A 20,843-nucleotide genomic window follows, 5' to 3' on the forward strand; every position below is an offset into this window, starting at 1 on the left:
TTACCACATATTTTTATATATTTGAATCGTTACTTACATTAGGGAAACTATTCAGTATTCACACATGCGAGATTGATTTATTTCACTTATGAGAATGGTCTCAAGCTGCGCCCATTTATTGATAAATATCTCAATATGATCTTTCTTTATAGCTGAATAATACTCCATTGTATAGAAATACCACAGCTTTTTTATCCATTCCTCAGTTGATGGACACTTGGGTTGTTTCCAAGATCTGGCGATTACAAATTGTGCTGCTATAAACATAGGTGCACATATATCACTGTGGTATGATGCTTTCAGTTCTTCTGGGAATATGCCTAGAAGTGGAATAGCTGGAATAAATGGGACTTCCAATCCCAGCTTTTTGAGAAATCTGCAGACTGACCTCCACAAAGGCTGCACCAGTCTACACTCCCACCAACAGTGTAGGATAGTTCCTTTCTCCCCACAGCCTCTCCAGCATTTGTTGTTGTTGGTTTTCTTGATCCTGGCCATTCTTTCAGGAGTGAGATGGTATCTCAGTGTGGTTTTAATTTGCATTTCTCTAATGACCAATGATGATGAACATTTTTTCATGTATTTATTTGCCATTTGCATTTCTTCATCTGAGATTTTTAACAGTGCTGTACCTACCCGAGAGCTCCTGCCATATGAAACAGGAGTCTTGTGGTAGAAGGAGACCAAACGTCTCAGTTGCTCTTGCCTGAAGTAGAGTTTCTGTGACACAGAGATAGGGAATATAGAAAGGTGGGTGGCTTTTTTTTCCTGGGGAGAGACCATTGCCTTGGCCTGGTAGGTGGGGGTGGGAGACAAAGCCCTGTGTTCCTGGTTTCCTCCACCTGGAGGAGAGGTTTTGTGACACTGATCTGGCATTTGGAGGAACATGCTGTGACTCAAGTGTCACAGATTCACTTTTCTTACTGTGGTTTAGTAGATTTCTTTCAACACATGGCTCTCCATTTACTATACGACCTTAGCATTATTTCGGGAGATTTTTTTTTATACATTGAGTAGTTTTCAGCAGTGATGGCTGTTTCACTGGGGAAAGGGTCATGGAGCGCCTCACACCAGCATTCCAGATGATTGTTCTCCCACGTTGTTTTTAACTTCAAAAAAATTTGATAATCTTCTCTGGCCTTGTGAGCTGGAAGCCTGGAATAGAATTTTGGATGCCATCCACTGTGCCAGTTTTAAAAACAGCACAACTGAATACTGATTTACAATCCCAAATCTTTCAGTGGTAGGATGCCAACTAGGACCTGGCAACGTTTACCAAATTATCCACGACAGCCTCCTACACACGCCTTTTTGCCAGTCATTGTAAATGCATTGTTATTTTTTGTGCTATCAGTATTCTTTAGTTGTATTTTCTGCCTTGTCCCTGTAGGCATTTTAGTGTGTCATTCTTTGTAATCAAAATTCTTAGAGTTAACTAGAACAGTCCGACCTTTCTCACAGTCTCTTCTGCCTTCCAAACAAGTGGCGCTAATCTTTATTTTAAACACACTGTTTTTGTGAGCTTTTCAAGCACTTTTTACTTCCTTTCATTAATGAAAAATAGATCAATAATATTTAGTGAGCACTTTCTTTTGTTGTAGGTAATAATATGACATTCTCTACTGTCATCATTTTCATCTTTTTTTTTGTTTTGAATTTGCTTTGCCACTCTTTTAAGCTTTCTAATCTGTGTGCAAATTAGTGACATAGGATTGATTCATATACTTACGTATATAATTTAAAAATTATATTTTAAGTTAGAGAAAGCAATTTTGAAAATAGTGGTTAAGCATTATTTTATTTCTTTATCACTCAAGACTTCTTTTTATTTAGGTTAAAATTTCAAAAAGATGTAAGTAAACACTCTGTAGAATTTGATTGTAACTATATACATTTGAAAATTTTGTTGACTAAAGTGTTTAAAATTACTTTTTAAGCTACTTAGTTGTAAAATGTGTATTTCTGCCAATAGTGTCTTAATTTTTATTCTTCAAAAATCTACTGAAAGATAAGGTAGATAGAAATCTTGGAGACTTAGGGATAGGCAAAGGATTCATGAACAAAATGCAAACCGCATGGGAAGTACTTCAAAGAATCAACAACTGGGATCTCATCTTGTTAAAAAGCTTTTGCACCTCAAAAGAAATCACCAACAAAGTGAAAAGAAAACCCACAGAATGGGAAAGAATTTTAGCCAGCAATCCCTCAGACAAAGGACTTATATCCAGAACATACAAAGAATTAAAAAAGATCAGGCCCCCCCCTAATTCAAAGACCCACTCGAAAAATGGACATCTGAGATACACATTTCTTAGATGAGGATATACAAATAGCAAACAAATACATGAAGAAATGTTCACCATCACTGGTCATTTGAGAAATGCAAATTAAAACAGCAGTGAGATTTCATCTCACTCCAGAAAGAATAACTGCCATCAAGAAATCTATTGATAACAAATGTTGGTGAAGCTGTGGAGAAAAATTGGTGGGAGGGTAGACTAGTGCAGTCACTATGGAAATCACTATGGAGATTCCTCAAAAAACTAGGACTAGAAGTTCTATTCAATCCAGCTATTCCCCTTCTGGGTATTTTCCCAGAAAAATTGAAAAGTTCATGTCACAGTGACATATGTGCACCCATGTTTATGGCAGCACAATTTGTAATAGCTAAATCTTGGAAACAACCAAAATGCCCATCAACTGCAGAGTGGATGAAAAAGATGTGGTATTTTTATATAATGGAATATTACTCAGCTATGAAAAGGATGATCTTGAGGCTTTAATAGGTAAATGGAGGCAACTTGAGACTATTCTCATAAGTGAAATAAATCAGTCTCACATTTGTAAATACCGTATTGTCTCTCTAGTGTAAAACATAAATAATAATAAAAACTGAATAGATATTATAATAATGAAAGAGAAAGAAAGTGCTCAAAAGGAAAGAACAACTTGTAGATATACACATATAATTGTATATATAAATGTGCAAGGTAGATAACCACACTACTAAGTTTTTGTTAGTTCATCAAACAGGATGGTTTGTGTTGTCATTGTTTGAGTGTCTGTTCATTTTTTATGCTTTGATTTTATAACGTGAACAACTACTTCTAAGATAACAATATGTACTATGTCGACTAGTGATGATTTCTTAATTTTATTTTTTGAAATTCTATATCATTTCTACCCTTTTTTTAAATAAAAGAAATATTCCATTTCAAACAAGGAAAACAGTAATAAGCTTGATGATAAAGAAAAAAAAACACAGTAAGAGTGTTCATTTGTAAAACAATTTCCCCTCAATATTTTTTACTTCATCTTAGTTATAACCATCATAAAAGTATAAATGGTGTTTAAGAAATTACCTGTTCATGTCACAGCTATAACCACTGGACCAAGAGGACAAAGTACTCATTGCAAATTTGATGAGTATCTCCCTCCCAAGCCAGTCAGGAACTGCTGGCATGAGGAAAACCCTATTAATTGTCTTCTCATGGATCTGGGTTCACCATAAAAAACTGTGGTCTTTTCTGTGAACCCCATTTACTTCATTTACTTGAAGATTGAAATTCTCTGGAAAATAAGGGGAAAAATGTCCTCCTTTTGTGAAGCTACAAAAATCAGATCTTTGTGCATATGGAAGGGATGATACAGTTTTGAGGACTGTGGTGTGGGCTGTGGCCACATGTAGCTAGAAACATAGCTAGAAAAATAGCTAGACCTGCTGTTTTAATTGTGTTTAGTGAATTTGAATTTATAGCCACCTGTAGTGTGGTTAGCTTTTGTTAGGGCAGAAAATACTCGAATAGCATAAAGAGAAGAGGTGTATTTTGGCTTATTGTGTCACAGGTTCTGGTTGAGTGTCAGTCCTATTGCTTATAGGGCCTAAGGTGGGCAAAATCACTCATCTCATGGTTAGAAAGCAAAAGAGAATAAGGAGGGATTGGGTTCCCACAATTCTTTTTTGGAGGGTGCACTCTCAGGCACCTGGAGCTCTCCCCCTGGGCTCCATCTCTTAACATTTTCATAGCCTATATAACACTTCCCTAGAGACCAAGCCTCAAACCCTGGGCCTTTGGAGGACATTTGAGATGCAAGCTATATCAAACAGACAATATAGATTAGAGGAATTCTCTCTTGGGGTGTTTTATGTGGGGAGAAGTAAGTCTGGACTGTGAGCAAATATCTAGATGAAGTTGTCTCCCAAGTGAGTTAGTTCCAAGTGGATCACAGTTTTAGAGCTTGATCTGAAACACAAGAAAGAGTATTTAAGGAAACATTAAAACAATTTTTAAAAGTACAGGTCCTATAAACCTGCTAGCAAAGTTACATATTTTAATATAACCACAACCCTCAAAATAAATAAACACAGGATTAAATTTATTCAATCTGATTTGGTTCAGAATTTCAGGAATGTTATTTTTGAGGAAATGATGAAGGTCTGAAACATTTGTGCTCTTCCTTGATATTTAGAGGGGACGATCTGTGTTACCCTCCCACCCCATTTTGCCTTTGGAAAGCTCTGAACATCCAGCTTCTCTTCAGTGTTGGTTGATGGCCTCTCAATACAGTGTAGATAATGTTTTCAAGGATTTTGGAAATACTCCTGTGCATCGGCTCTTAGGAGGAGTGACCATTATGGCTGATACTGTTTTTGAATCCCCTTAAAGCATCAAGGTAGAAGCCCTGCTGGAGAAATGCCTCCTTTGTGGCCCCTCTTTAGTGATTGGCCAATAGAAGAATTAAATATCTACCTGGCCTGCCAGCACAAGGCTGCAATCACATCTGAATTCTACTGTTCTTTGATTTCATCAAAAGGCTTATTTGCATACGGACTGATAAAATACCTTGGCACCAGGATCCTGGATTTCATACGGGCACAGGTTTGGCACAGGCTCGATGAAAACTCAATTATGATTTATGTCTATGCAACAGAGTTTCCTATTGATTACTTGCCAGAACCATGATAAAGCAATGTTAGGCCCCAAGCCAATCCTTTTCAGCCATAATCTTTCTTCAGATTTTGTATTCTATGCCCTAGCTGGAGTTTTCTGAACATTTGTGAACAGTAATGGTTCAGAAAAATAATCCTTGTCTATGCAAGTTTGTTTTTAATAAAACACTCTCAAATTAGTGCTTAAATTTACCTTCCAATTAGGCGAATCCAGCACCTGTTTCTAGGCATTACACTTCTGTACATTTTGCAGAAGAATTGGAAAACCTAGTTCTTGTTTCAAAGAATTTGCTTATGGAAACCTATAGATAGGAGTTCAGAGATGAAGGTTAGCAATCCAGAAGCAGCTGCCTTCTAATATCAGTATATTGTTAAAATTGAACAAAATGAGATAATAATCAGACTGACCTGAAAGTAGCCTTATGATTCTTCACTCTGGAGCAGTATTAAAAAAGAGAGAGGAGTTATGCTAGGGTAGCGGGAATTCATAGTAATAGCCATCTAGCGGCTTCTAGGAGAAGTTTAACTTAATTGATAATTAGTGTCCTATTGAGACACTAATATTTTTCATAATTAAAATATTTTTATTTGAATCATCTGACTACTACATGTAACCTTAACATAGTGCTACCATACGCCAGCCCCTGGTCTAAGTCCTTTATGTATATTTGAGTCACTTAAATTCTCACAGCATCCCTGTGGAGTAAATTCTGTTATTATCTCCATCTTGCAGACAGGTGAAGGTCAGACAGGAGCGCTGAAAGTTCCACAGGTAAGAGCTAGTGGTGCTGGGCTGTGTATCCAGCACCTCTTCAGAGAGGAGTGGATGGGCAGATGCCTCTGCTTGGTGGAAAGCACAGCGACTGTTACTCTCTTTCCCTTTCGTGTCAGGCTCACTTGCCATTGGACAGGCCAGGTCTCTTTGCCATCACAGGACACAGCCAATTTTGAGGACTTTTTTTCTACCTTGCAGAATAAGTCAGTGTCATGTTATCAGTAGAATATGCGTCCATAAAAAGATGCTGAAGCCTTAACATCCCATGTCTTAGACTATGACCTTATTTATCTACAGAGTCTCTAGCAGAAAAATCAAGTTACTTTGTTAGTGCATCCTTAGGGAGCTAAAGAAAGTTCCAAGCAGTTTTCAAGCATGTGAGGTAGGGGCTGGGGATTTAGCTCAGCAGCATAAGTGCCTGCCTGGCAAGTGTGAGGCTGTGAGTTTGATCTCCCTGGTCCCCCCCCCCCAAAAAAAAAAAGTGTGAGGTGGTCTCTTGTTTTCTGATTATTGTTTAAATTATTAGGGCCCCTCGTTTACCTAGTGGCAGAGAGCAGAACAATTTAAAACCTCTGTAGTGATCTCAGGGAGTTACCACATGAAACAATCTCCCATGACCACTTGAAACCTTATACAATTGAAAACTTACTCAAAATTTATTGTCACTACAGAAGTCTCCAAAACATAATTTGTGTTAAAATCTGAATTGGGCCATTGACTTAGGCAGTGTGGTTGGATTCCACAGATTTCTTTTCTTCCCTCTCTGTTCAAGCACTCTCTCACTAACTTCCCACCATTACTTTATAAGTCACTATTCCACCTGATTAGATGAATAACATAATTTATTCCACCTTCTAAAAGGACAGCATTTTCTATCCTAAATTATAGTCTTTTTTTTAAACAGTGGCCCTAAAACATGTGCCATGTACTTGATTGTCAAATTATGTGTTTAGTTTTTGTAGGCCAACATTTTATAAGAGAACATGGAGAAAGAATCAAAGATTCTTATGAAGATTACTGTTATGCTCTTGTAGAGAAATACAATAGAAACATAACATTGCCCTGCATTTACTGGCAATTCTTTGGTCTTTATCCTCGTGTATGTGATTTGGCTACCTAAAGAGTTAGCTCAAGCTAGACAGAGCCCGAGGTACAGATGTTTGTACAAAACTGACCGTATTGTGATTCTGCTCAGATTAGAGGCAGTAGGAACACGTTTTTGACTTAGTAGACTGTTGCCTTTGGGGTGACGAAGGACCGTGTCTATGTTTCTTTCCTTTAGAACTTCATTTTTAATGATCTGGCTGAATTGACTTCAATCCTTCCTTCTCCTAGTATTGAATGAATAGCACAAGACTGATTTCCAATACAAATATGGCTCTATTTTTTCAAGTAAGGAGTGGCTTTGACAGACCTCTGACCCCACCGGCCAATTACTGTCCAAAAGAAAAGCCCCTGCTAAGCCTTTTAGCCTTTTCTTCTTCTTTATTTTTATTTTTTTCTGTTTTGCCAAACAAGTTTTTATCTTTCCTAGATGTTCTAATCTTTTAGCTTATAAATGACTAACGGTCACATAAACTGATTCCTATTTCTTTGACACACATTTCACAATGGCTTATCTTGGAGGGCACACTCGTAAGTCTTCTGCTTCAAAGTTACAGCTGTTTACAGTGTCATATTAATATTTTATTTGTGCCAAGTTAAGTATATTTTGTCTTTAGTTAATGAAATCCAGTAACTGGGACCTTTACTGCCTGCCTATTTGTGTCAGCAATGGGTTCAAAATAATTTTCTAAAGATACTCCTGGTCTTTTTTTGGGCCACTCTTTTTTCTAATTATCTTGTAAGGGAGTGGCTTAGCTATCATATGAGTGCTGTGTCAGGCTACTCAGCTTTTGTACAAAACATGAAGTCTCACCCAGCTCTGGGGTTTGCTTAGGTACTGGAAGATGAATTCAGTAGCATAGGGAATCACCATTCTCAACACATTTACCATATTTAACCACAATCTCATCACTACGTAATAGTAGGAAGAATAATACGCTAAATGTCTGCCTCCAGATAGTCTAGATTAAATATCTGAGTTAAAGCTAATCAGTAGTGCCAGGAACATTGCTTATGTTGTGTTGGTTGTCTCTGTTTCCAGTAGGACGCTGCTTTTCCTGTTTGGTGGGTCACTACTCTAGTTCAAAAATCATCTTATTAAGCAGTTCCATGACCTGTGAGGTATGTATTGTAAACAAGTTTTGGTAGTTGTTCATTATACCATTTATTTTGAGGATCCTGGGGAATGTTCCTGTCTAGTCTGATCACCAAGAATAATTAAAGTTCCCCAGAAATTTTGACTGTTGACATCTCATGGACACTGTAAATCATGTAGGCGATACAATTTCTTTTTCTTATTGGCTGCTGGAATACTTAGGGTCAGATTTATGACCCACTCACTTATGCACACTATGAAAATATGCATTTTCAGACTCTTTCTTAGATTTACTTTATCTCCACACTCATTCTATTTCTCTTGTCCCACTTTTAACTGATATTATTGGGTCATCTTCTATATTTCTTATTATAAGGCATTTCAAATCTTCTAGCAATAGAGTGAAGTATAAAAATAAAACATATATATAGTGAAACAAATACTGTGAAGATTTAACAGGAGTGCTGCAGAGATTGGGAGTAAAAAATGAAGGCTTCCAGATTCAGACAGAAACAAACATATAAAGATAGGGAAAATGGTTTTATTAGCGGATCTGATTAAATAAAAACCAAAAACTGAAAACCACCATATAGAAACACTGTCCAAATGAGATCCTTAAAGTAGAATACGAAAAAGATGCATTGCATAAAAAATGAAATTGCTTTCAATGTCCTTTGACCTAATGTATTTTATTTTTTATATAAATCTTGAAAATATTTTCAATACTACACATTGGAATGAAACCTAAATGTCTCTGAAAAGAAAAAAGTTAACTGAAATAAGAAAACCATATCAGTATCTTCTTGCTTGTATTAATTTCTTATTTGTATTATTGTATCATTTCTTATTTGGTATGTTATTTAAATACCTGAGAAAGTTAGATTATAAGAGTTTTCCTTCAATTTTACTGATGCTTTAGAGAGATCTTGCACATGACTATTTTATGAAAAATTTGGGAAATGCAAAACATTTTATATTAGATGTTAGGTATAAATTGGAAATTCAAGTGAATCATTATGGTAATAAATTCAAATTATTCAACAAATATTACTGCATTTTCACTGATTTATTGCATGAAGTTAAGGACTGGTGGATCACTGCCACATCCCAAGTATTCACCCCATTTTACCTTACATGGTAGAGAATCAGTATATATTTGTTGAATAAATTAATGAAATTAATATGAGACATGAGCTATATGTCTATAATGAAGATAAAAATGATTAGACCTTGGAGAGACAATGACAGAGACTTTATTTATGCCTCATTTAGAGAATAAGGTTAAGGTAAGATGACTTTTAGAGTTAATATCCCAGAAAGCTATTTAATGTTATTTCTATAGCAAACTTGAAAATCTGTTTTTCTTCCACAGACTGGAGGCTTCCCCAACATGACTTATTTGTTAAGAAAAAGAAAGTGAGCCTTTTCAGGGTAAACTAGTGAGTTCTGCTGCTGGGAGGACCAAAAAGATTCTTTACTTCTCCCCATAGAAGGGAAAGACCCATGATTAGGAGAAGACATACTTTGACAGAAATTACTTGGCCTATTTCCCGAAAAACAGTGTGGCCTGGCAGTTACATAAACTCTGGAGACAAATATTTCCTGCCTGAATTCTTGTTCATGTGAAGATGAGGATAGCCATTCCTATGTCCCAGCCTCATTTGAAGAACACGATGAAATGCAAAATATTTACAATAGTGTTTGCTACTGTTTAATTAGAGAAATCCAAACTATGACCACGTTGTGTTACTAGAAAGTAAATCATAACTAGTGTGAGAGTTCAAAGTCATCTCCCCATTTAAAAATTTCCTTGGCACCCAAAGAGAATGGATTGCTTCCTTCTCTAAACACCTATAGAGTGGCTTTGTGTGTGTGTGTGTGTGTGTGTATGTGTGCGTGTGTGTGTGTGTATGTGTGTGTGTGTGTACATCAATCTCTACCTCTTAAATAGTAACGCTTGTAAAGTCCATTGCATGGTGGACACAATGTCTGCTCATTTTTATTTAAATTATTATTGATAATATCCTTTAATGAAATTAATGTAGTGTTCTGGGACCAAGGTATTATGCATACAGATGCTCTCAATGATTTATCCAATTACTCAAACTGTGAATCTTTTGCCCTTGCTTAATTGCTTCAAAGAGGAATAATTCAGTCATGCCAGTTGTCTATATCAGTGTTATTCACCCTTGACACCACTGACACTTCAGGCTGGATAATTCTTTCCCTTGTCAGGTTGCCCCTGTTCATTGCTGAGGAGGCTTACCAGCATCTTGACTTCTACCACCGGACACAGTAGCACCTGACTTCCCTACCACTTGTAGCAATTGAAAGCATCTCTGAACACTGCTGCATGTTTGCACTGGGAGAAAAATTACCCCCATTTGAGAACCATTTGGATGCATTATATCAGGCACTTTCCTTTGTCACATTTTATAATAAATTCTTAGAATAGGCCTTGAAGTAAGATCATGGAGTCTTCTTTTTGAGGCCATTTAAAACCAGAGAAAGGTAATTTCCTAGTTCTACAAGGTTCAGAGAGTTGGGTCGAATTACCTTTTGAGATAGTTCTCAGTTCTCTGTGTTTGAAGACATAAAAATCCCTCCTGTTTTGTTTAGGCAGCCTCCTCTTTGCCTGCATAGATAAATACTTAGCATACAATCTGGGTTTTGCTTTCCTATCATGCATTATGTAAGAACCTGTTACTCAAAACTACTGATGAGTTTCACAGTTTTGCGTGTTGGAAAACATTTTTGCAATGTTTATCTGTTTCCAATTTGTCCAGGTTTCCTCACTAACCCCATCTGCCGAAACATCCCAAATCATTGTGCAGGGCGGGAGATTTGTGAGAGGGCTTACACATCCTTCACAACCTTCTTGCTTATCAGCAGGGGCTGTTACGCATAGTGCTTGGAATGAACTCTGGCACGCACCAGAGCCTCAGCACCCACTCTGACTCTCTCCAGCTGTCCCACCCCACAGACAATCAGAGCATTGTGCAGAACAATCCCAGAGCTGTTCAAACAGCCTACCCCAGGGCCCAGGGATTGCTATTTATTTGTGGCACTAGATCAAGAATGATGTGGCAGTAGCTTTGTGGATGTGCTTAGGGAGAACTTGTACCAACAGCCCCCGAGGCCCTGGCCCTTTCTTAGAGTCTTCTACTATCACTGAAAACAAAGCCATATGTATTTGAGGAGTGTGGACACGTTCTGGGAAAACAGGCATTAGGACTGCGCCCAAGTTCACCGCTGCCTCTGGGCCTGCTGGCACACAGCTTAGCATTCTGCGTTTAGGTATACGTCACTGCACGTTGGGGAGAAAGTCAAAGTTGTGTGTGCTCTGTTAGGTACCTGTTGGTTTTATTGGTCTGGGTGGGGATGGAGTGGAGGGAACAATATGAGAAAACATCAAAAAGAACAAGATTCTCCTGACTCCATGCAGTGGCTTCTTGCTCCATCTGAAACAAGTCTGAATGAAGACTCTTCCAAACTCTGGTCATACTTCAGTTCTTTATGTGACCCAAGTGAAAATCAATTCCACCCAAGAGTTGAGGTGCAAAAGGATGCAAATTTAGAGTGTAACATAACTAAGGTGGAAACATGCTAGCGATGGGAAAATTGCCCAAAAGGAAGACGATGATAAGTGAACTGGGAACTTTCTTCAGACCTTTGACTCTGGGTTAAACACAGATAAAGCAGAATTATTGAAAAGGCTTCAAAATAACTCACATTTAAAGTTCCCACTTATTTAAGTATTCCTTTAGTACTGAGTTTTTATGAAGCGTGGAAGAAAATTTATTTTGAACGTAGTGGCTTGTGTTGACATAATGTTTTTATTGACTATTATCCCAAGCTATGGCTTTTATATTTTTCTGTTCTGTTTGACTGATATTTAATGAGTACATTTTAAAGAACATTTTTGCTGTTTTATAGCCGGGGCACTAGCTTTAACAACTGAAATTTGTGGAACTGCACAATATAGCTTTTCTAACATGGTTCTATCAGTTATACACCAATAAATAACAGTGATTTCAAGGATGATTAATCATAATCATTATAAAGCACTTTGGCCAAGCCAACATCTGTTTCCATGGATACAGCAGCCGGCCATCCCTGGCTTGTAATTTATACGTTTTAGTTATTGTTCCCAGATGACTATGAGGGCCATTCTACACAATATGACCTTTTAACTTTAGGCCCTAAGGGCCCTGAAGTGGCTTACACACAGCTTGTGTTCCTTTTGAGAAACTTTTGTTGAAAAATTGTGGAGGTCTGAGCAAATGAAGCAGGATTTCAAAGGTCTTCTCATCACTGCCTTCACAAAGAGGCAAAGTGAAGTTAAGTGCAGTGGTGACCACATCAGCTACGAGAGCTAATAGTCGTGATGACACCATTGGCGAATCAGAGACCTAAAAGGCAGGAAGTAGTAAGTTCTAGCGTTCTGTAGCAGAGTGGTGTAACGATAGCACACAACAAACCTGTATATTTTATGAATAATTAAAGAGAGGAGCTTGAAACACAAAAGCATTGATGAGGAGATGAAAATGTTTCTGATTTGTCCAGTACACACTGGACCTATGCACTGAAATATCCTGTGAGAAACGTAAAATTATTGCATGGTTACCAAAAATTACAAAAATCTGTTTAAGGAGCTAGAAATGCTAACTATCTTGATGTAATCATTATGCATTATATACATGTATCAGATTATCACAAGTATCATATATATGTACAATTAGAAGAATAACAATAGCAATGACAATCGGTGTTCTGTTTTTAGAAGAGATTCTCAAGGCACTACAGAAATTGAGGGGCAGAGAGAGGGTGACAAGACATGCCCTGCATCATACTGAAGCAGAGTGGAAAGCTGGTTCATACCAAGGTCTCTTGGCTGTCAGGCCCTGGGCTGACATCAGCGACATTTTATTCATTTCTTTTTTGAATGACCGTGTATAGATCTATACTATGCATCATTATTTCAGCTCAGAGCCAGCAAAGTAATGAGAAGTCAATAAAAAGTAAAAAGAAAACCTATACTGGTTCTTGCCCACAGAGATCACAAAGAAGCTATTGGGAGAGGCTCAGGTTGGGTTAGATCACAAGTGCCTGAAGACTGTGAAGCCATGAGAGGTATTTTTTTGTGAAATATTTTATACCTTGAGGGCCTGTCACTGGGTATTATGTTGAGATTTAGAGTAAGAATGGACATTTTGGAGGCCCTGTCAACTGAGTGAGATCGCGTGTCAGGGATCAGTACCTCCCGTTGCTGTGTGGCAGGAGGAAGCAGAATGAATGCTAGAATGACAAGAAAGTGTGGCAGGAGTATAGAACTCTGGAATCAAATAATTCATGGCTTGATTACACTGTACCTGTGCAGCCCATGTACTCGGTATCCTGGCAAGGACACTCCTGAATCAGGCTAGCTTGCTTGAGTTGTAGAATCAGAAACAGCGTCTTGTGAGCAGTGGCTGTAATCACTAGCTCAGAAGGGTGAAATATGCTTTAGTCTTTTTTTTTTTTCTTTAAACATCCTTCTGTAATTTGTCCTAATTTCTGCTGAGAATGGCAATTGAGCACCAAGGTTTTGTCCATGATCAGCTAGGCTAGTTAATATGCTGCAGATTCAGGGGTCTGCAAAGCCTGTGTCCTGCCTCACAGGAATACAATGCAGTTGCAAAGCTGCCATAATGCTGCAGACGTAGGCATAGTACAGACCTTCCTGTTTCCATAAGTAGACAATAAAACATTTCTTCCACATACTGGATACATAAAAAGTCAGATATAAAATACACCTGCCTGTATTCATTTTTGAGACTTCCTACCAAATTACTGTGCACTCAGCAGCTTCAAGCAACACATTTTTATCGTCTCACAGCTTCTCTGGCTCAGGGGTCTGTGTATGGCTCAACTGGGTCCTTGGCGAGACTCCTATCATGGTGTTGGCCAGAGCTGTGTTCAGATCTGGAGGTCCAACTGGGGAAAGACCCGCCTCAGGCTCGCTCAGGAAGATGGTGTGATTCACTTTCTGTGACTCTGAAACTTGGAGCAATCTGCTTCTTCAAAGTTAGCAAAGGCACAAAACCCTACAGCAAGTCGGCTAGCGAGAGAGAGTCCTGTGTAATGCAATCACAGGGTGACATCCTACTTACTGGCTGTATTTCATTGGCTGCAGATTTTGCCCAGCTTTCACAAAGAGGGGATAATACAGAGATGTGAACCCCAAGGGGGCAGGGACAGTGGAGTGTTTACTGCCCAAGGAAGGCCTGGGCAAAGACTGGGCATTTTTGTTCTCTTCTTGATTCATTGTGCCAGAGAGACACCTACATACAGCTTGGTTGCCACCCAAGAGCAATGTGAAAACTCAGTAACAAGTGGAAATTCTTGGGGCAGTTCCTTACCCAGATCCATATCTTCTGTTCACTCTCAGGCTTCTCAGCTCTCACTTCTTATATGAGCAGCCCTGTGCTTTCATTCTGGTTACACGCTGCATCCCTTAGGAGACAAAGCTGCAGTGTCCCCCGGATTGCTCTCTGTTGTGAGGCCAGTGAGTTGGTCCACTTGCTTTTCTTGAACATTGTGTATGCATGCAGCATCTACCCACTGGAAAGCTCCTGTCTCCTTTCCTTGAGTGGGAGCAGCAGTTGTGCCCTCCATGTCTGCCCTAATCAGGTGAGGAGGGAAAAAAATCAACTTCAAATCAGACCACACTGTGAATCATCTTTTCCAGAATTCCATATGCCTGGAACTGCACAGTTGGAATCCTTTTGATTCTAGCTCTTCCCTCTCACTCAGCACAAGGTGTTTGTGACCTATCCAAGTTGTTTGCACGTATCAATACTTTGTTTTTAATTGTTAAGTAGTTTTCCATTTTATGAATGCATCACTCTTTGCTTTTCTATTAAGCACTTGAGGAACTTGCAGTTCAAAGCACTTATCAGTAATGCTGTATACAGGTTTACCAGGAGATTGTTATGTAGACATTTGTTTATTTGTCTTGGATAAATAGCTGGGAAATGACTGCTACCAACATAATCTTTTGGAGGCAACTAATGTGCTACCACACATACAAGAAATACTCATGGCCTGGTGAAAAGAAGAGCACGGTGAGAGACGGCTGGAATGCCTAGGTAATGTTGGCACACGCTTTTCCAAATATCAGTGAGCAATTGCCTTCTTATCCTCCAATATGTCCTGCTTGGGAAAAGTAATCTGTAGGGTTTTTTTGGGTTGGATTCATTTCCCTCTCTTTGCTTATAGCAGAGCAGACCAAAAGAGAGAATTTTAGTTGCTCAGGGTCTAATTTTTCATAGTCAGATGAAATTCAAGGCTGTATTCCTATTCCAGCATGCTCGCTATAGACTTGTAGATTTATTTCTGCTCTGTCTCAGGTGCTGAACCTTCTGGTGTGATTTGTAAACCCACCACTTTCAGTGCTCCTCTGTGAGAACTCATTGAAAAGGCTGAGCTTTCTTGAGACAGCTCCCACTAGCTGCCAATGCTTCATTCAGTGTCTGTTTCTATTTTATGGACTCAAACTCTTCCCTTAGAATCAGTGATGTCCCACAGTTGCACCACCTTTTTCCGAGTAGGCTTTGCCTTAGTAGTGCAAAGGTCATGTAGTCCCTTGCACATCCCTGTGACTTCAGCTCCATGTCTCTGTTTGTGTCATCCCCTCTGCTGTGATTTTCTGAGACTCAATGGATATATCTCCTTTTCCATTATAAAGTAAAACTTTTGTATTTGTACAATGCCCTGAACATACTGTTATGTGTACACTTTGCACAATCATTTGCACACATTCTATTTTCTTGAGTCTTCCCATGTCTCTTCCCCAGTGGAGCCAGTGTCACCATCATTATTTATGTCTTTGGATTGAGCTGACTCCTTGTAGGATAATTGACAAATGGAGTGCTCACTGCAGTGGTGACAGAGGGAGTGGAAGGGTGCCCAGGGCTTTTTCTGTAGTCCATCTTGTATATGTTGTAGGGGATCAACAACCAAATAGGCAAACTGACACCAAAGGAAGAACGAGCTGCCTCCTAGCTGTAAAGATAAGAGAGGTTTGGGGTGGAAAAAGGCAGAAACTAAGTCTGAGACTCTACTATACTGGCTCAGATGGGCCAACTCACGGCCAAGGGGTGTACTAAGGAAGTAAAAAAAGCAACTTGGTGCAGGCAATAACTGTGAGTAAGCATAGGGTGGGTGGGGGTGGACAGGGCTATGTCCTGGGTAGCTAGGGGACAGGCAGGGAAAGCAAGAACCTAAGAGGCATGAAATTATGGACCTTGCCATTTTTATCATCCTTTAAGAAAGAAAAATTCATCAGAAAAATGAGTTCTCCAAGGTGTTGTATTAGTTTACAAGAAATGCTAGCCTCAGGGCTGACATTTTCTATTTTCTAGTTAGTTTTATTTCTTCATCGTGGATTACTGGGCAGAGAAGGAAGGAAGGTCGAGAGGAAAGTTTGGAAGGAAGACTGGAAAAGAAGGAACGGGGCAGAGTGCTTCAATGAGTTTTACAAGAATCTTCATTATAAATCTGGCCCATTTTGAGTGTTTGGTTCTGTGAGCATGATGGCTTTCTGCTTTGAAGGGAAAGCTTCCGTTACTTCTTGGAATGTGAGTCTTGGTAGACAGTCACGCTTCTACTGCCCTTTATGCCCTACTCGGCAGACAAAGTTTTGCTTTGTGTTGCTGTTAAGTGACATTGGAAGGCTTCTTAGATGTAGGACATTGCACGGCGCTCTTGGAGGCTGGTGATCTTACTCCGGCATCTCTTTGAGCCTGTGAGAGCTGCTATGCTAGCCCACCATGACACATGTTCCTGCCAGGCTTGGATGCTGAAAGGGGCTGTCATCTCTGTGTAGACAAAGCTTGCTCTCCACTTCTGCACAGAGGGGAGGTTTCACTTGAGCTTCTTTACAAGTAATCTCGGGGATGCAAATGGAAGTAACAATTAGTCATAATTTTCATCCGGCAGAGTAGGAAAAAATGAAAAAGACAGAAATAAAGAGTGGGGTATAAATAATGCAGCCACTTTGGAGAGAAATTTGGCAGTTTCAAAAAAACCCACCTAAAAGGCACATTAAAATGCACTTCTAAATCTGTGGTCCAGATAAGCCTTTTTAAAAAAAGAAATTTATTTTATTTTTTAACATTGCCAAGGAAATTGCACAAGCAGACATGCACAAAACTGCTTTCATCTGCAGTAATGTTTGTGAAAGTAAGATGTTTGACAATCTAAATGAAAAACATAATGAAATATTCTCAATGAATAAATATCATAGGGTTTCTTTGTACAGATCTAGTGGTAGAAGGAATGGGAACATCCTCTTTACATAAATAGAGATAGATCTTTAAAACAATCTCAAGTGAATATACTAGAGAAAAATATGAATTTATGGTACAATTCTTTAAATGTGAAAAGCAACAGAAAACAGAATGTCTATGATAAAAGTGGCCAATATGTACATCTAAAATGTACCACAAAACTAATGAGAAATAACATATTACATATATATATTTTTTCAAGTGCTAAAATGGACTAGAAGGTTGAATAGCACAGCTGACAGGGGTTCCTCTGAGAAGGGAAATAATTGGTTTGAGGCTCAGTGTATGTGGAGACTTAACTTGGTTTAAAATGTTTATTTAAAAACAAAAATTTAAAAATGTTTATGAGAGAAAAGCATAAACAAACTTTAAAAATTTTATCATTTGAGATTTTAAAAGTTCTCAAAACCATTATTTAAAAGTTCTAACTAGGGGAATTTGGAACATTGTGAATCTGCCTTCCTGTATGTAATGTGTTAAGAGACGGCTGAGCTAAGTGGTTTCAGAGGGTTAGTTTCAACAGACTTTAGGGAATATAGTGGGCTGTAAATGGATAACAGCACCCAGAAATGATCCTCTTGCAAACACATTTAAATAAATTAGGAGCTGCAAAATCTTTTAGAACAATACACCCAAAATAGGTCTTAAGCAAGAACTTGCTGAGTTGGATATGTATGATTGCAGCTGATTACACTTTTAATAGAATTATCATTTGGTATTTTACGAAGAAGTTAAAAGCAGGCAAGAAATTAGTTTTTAAGTTAGACTTGAGTTTCAGTGATCCTGATTGGGACACAAATTGCCTTTGTGAAGGTTTTGCTGCTGGTTAGCTGCGTGGCTGTGGAACAAAAACATTTAGTGAGTGCTAGGGGGAACCAATGCACTTATAATTTTGCAAGTAATGTTGGATTTGCAGGAGTAAATATTTCCACTCTGTAATGTTTAGGAAACTGGACCCCTTGCTGATCTGATTGCTACAAAAATAATTCAGAGAAATCCTCTGATAGCCTTCAAAGTTATTTTACCTTGGCAACTTGTTTTTGCTAGGTATCATTAAAGCTATATTTTATTAATTATTTTGAGGGTTGTATTAGTTTTATGTGTTACTATATGCAGAGTACATAAAAGAAGAATCAACATTTGCTGTGCAGTTAGACTTTAAACAGATACCTCCTTATATGAAACTTACATAGTTTATTATTTTCCATATACCTCTTTCTCTCCAGCTCCAATCCATCCCTAGCTTTGGTTCCAAGTAAAATTTTTTCAAGGAATCACTGATGTCATTCAACTTTAAAAAAATATTTGATTTAAGGATATCTCACTTTCTACTGAGTTAAGAACACATTGTATTCAACGTTCCTCCCCACTGTTTATGGCATGTTGAGCCAAGTGGATTACCTCTTAGCTCTCCTTACTCTCTCCAGCCTTTCACTCGTCCCTTCCCCTTACCTGTCCTACTCCTGTTCATATTTTCCTGCCAGAATGCTTTATACATTACAAAGTGTATCTCAGAATTCACACTCTATGAAACCTTCCTTAACTTGACCTTACAGAAACATTCTGTATTTCCTGCATAGTATTTGAAGAATGATATTCTTCAAAAATTTATAGCTTTTTGTGTAAGATTTACAGGCTTTCAAAGTATTGCATTAGTTTTTGTCACTCTGCCATAAGCTTTTCAAGTGTGGGATTTACACTTTATTCATATATATCCTGGGCGGAAGCTTACAAATCGTAGGCACTTTGTCGGTGTTTAATGAATTAGTATTACTTCAGTGAACTGTTGTGGAAAAGTTGACATTCGGCAGTCATTAACAGTCTTGAATTCAGTTGTTTTACCAAACTGAAGACTATGCAAGGGTTTTACAATCTGAGACTTGTGTTCTGGACGGCCACTTTCCTCGAACAAGCTCAAGGGGGAGATGGGTACTGGTGTTTTGACCATTATTTTGTGGACATAGCTTCAGTAGCCTAGTGAGGCCAGTGTGGAATGGCATTCAAACAGAATATGAGATTTAACTGATTTTCTTGGGAGGAAAAAAGATTTTCTTTCTGGCCAATGTTTCTCGCTTCTTGGATTCAGGGAACTTGCGCAGAGTATATATTGTACAGAATGTGACTTGCTGTGATTAGGAAGATTCCCAGGCATTGGGAGAGTGTGCTGGGAGGGCTGGGGGGTGAAATGGCCTGAGGAGCCATGCACTCAGAGTCCTGCAATGCATTCGGGATGTATAGAATTAGGGCTCTTATTGATTGAACTGACTTGCCTATTTTGTACTTATAAGCTATAATGCATTATACAGACATAAATATGAGAGAAAGAAGTTAACATTAGGACAAATTTAAGTTTGAGACAGAGGAAAGTTAAGACTAGGGTTAGCAGAAGGGGGAAGATGCTAACCACAAGCATTCACACTGCACAGGGCTTCATAGTTATTAGAGATGAACAAGAAATTGGATTCTGCATTTCCTGGCAAACAACATGAAAAGAAAGATTTGTCTGAGGCATAGTTTTAATGTCCAGGGAGAATAATCATACCAATTTTGGTGAGAAACAAATACTTCACTAGATTAAAATCTAAACTAAATTGGAAATTCCCCTAAGGGCAGCTATGATGTGCTCAACACCACCACATGCAGCTGTGTGACTCTTGCTCTGCTCTTCAGTAAATGACAGAGGCACTATTGTGTACAGGTCCTGTCTCAAGGGGCAATATAATGCAGGACAAGTATGCACTTTTCTGGGAGATTAGGTTGATTTGAGGGTCAAACTCAAAATGCTAAGAAAAAAATAGGAAAACTCTTCTCAAAATATTCTTCATGAGTAAGAGCTCCTTCTTCAAGTGGTCATGGATGTGATGTGTAAACCACAGGAGTCATACGTGAATTTTCATAAGAGGGATTCTTCATTATTCATGGGGGATGCATTATTAATTATCAGCTGACTATTAGTCACATTTTATGCTGAGTTTTCATTGTGTTTATCACCTCCATGGACCTTACCCCCATCCTCAGCAAATAGTTATAATGCCTTTAGTGATGTGTATATAATTGATGATTAGTGAACATGAGTTCAATCAATAGTCAAAAAGTGAGCCTGGAGTTTATTTTTGGTGGAAGTCAACCATTAAGTACTGCAGATGTATTCAGAATAAAGAGGACAGTTTATAATCAGATGAATCGGCATGACCTGGTTTGCCAACTGAAGAGAAATGGTTCTAGTATTACCTCCATGCAGTGGGGCTTCAAGAAGATATTAAACGATAAGATAAAGGATTGGTCATAAAGTATGTTTTAGACCAAGAATAGTATGTGGAAGATTTTATAAGGAAAGATTTTTTAACTGTTTCATTTGAGAAATCCAGGTCCACAAAAATGATAAAAATGGACATTTATACAAGATTATTTAATTTTATCCTAAATCAGTCCACCAGGCTTATGATATAATTATATGTAGGAAAGTCCTACAGTAGCTCCAGAAAGACCTGTGTGTCCTAGAGAAGATGTATTCTGACACCATATGCAAACCTGTGAGAAGTCTGTCTCTCTTGTGCCTCAGAGCTGCTGTAGACGTATTTAAAA

This window comes from Cavia porcellus, unplaced genomic scaffold (assembly GCF_034190915.1).
Source record: "Cavia porcellus strain 051 isolate PalLab524CR breed Dunkin Hartley unplaced genomic scaffold, mCavPor4.1 scaffold_1, whole genome shotgun sequence".
In the NCBI taxonomy this organism is placed as follows: Eukaryota; Metazoa; Chordata; class Mammalia; order Rodentia; family Caviidae; genus Cavia; species Cavia porcellus.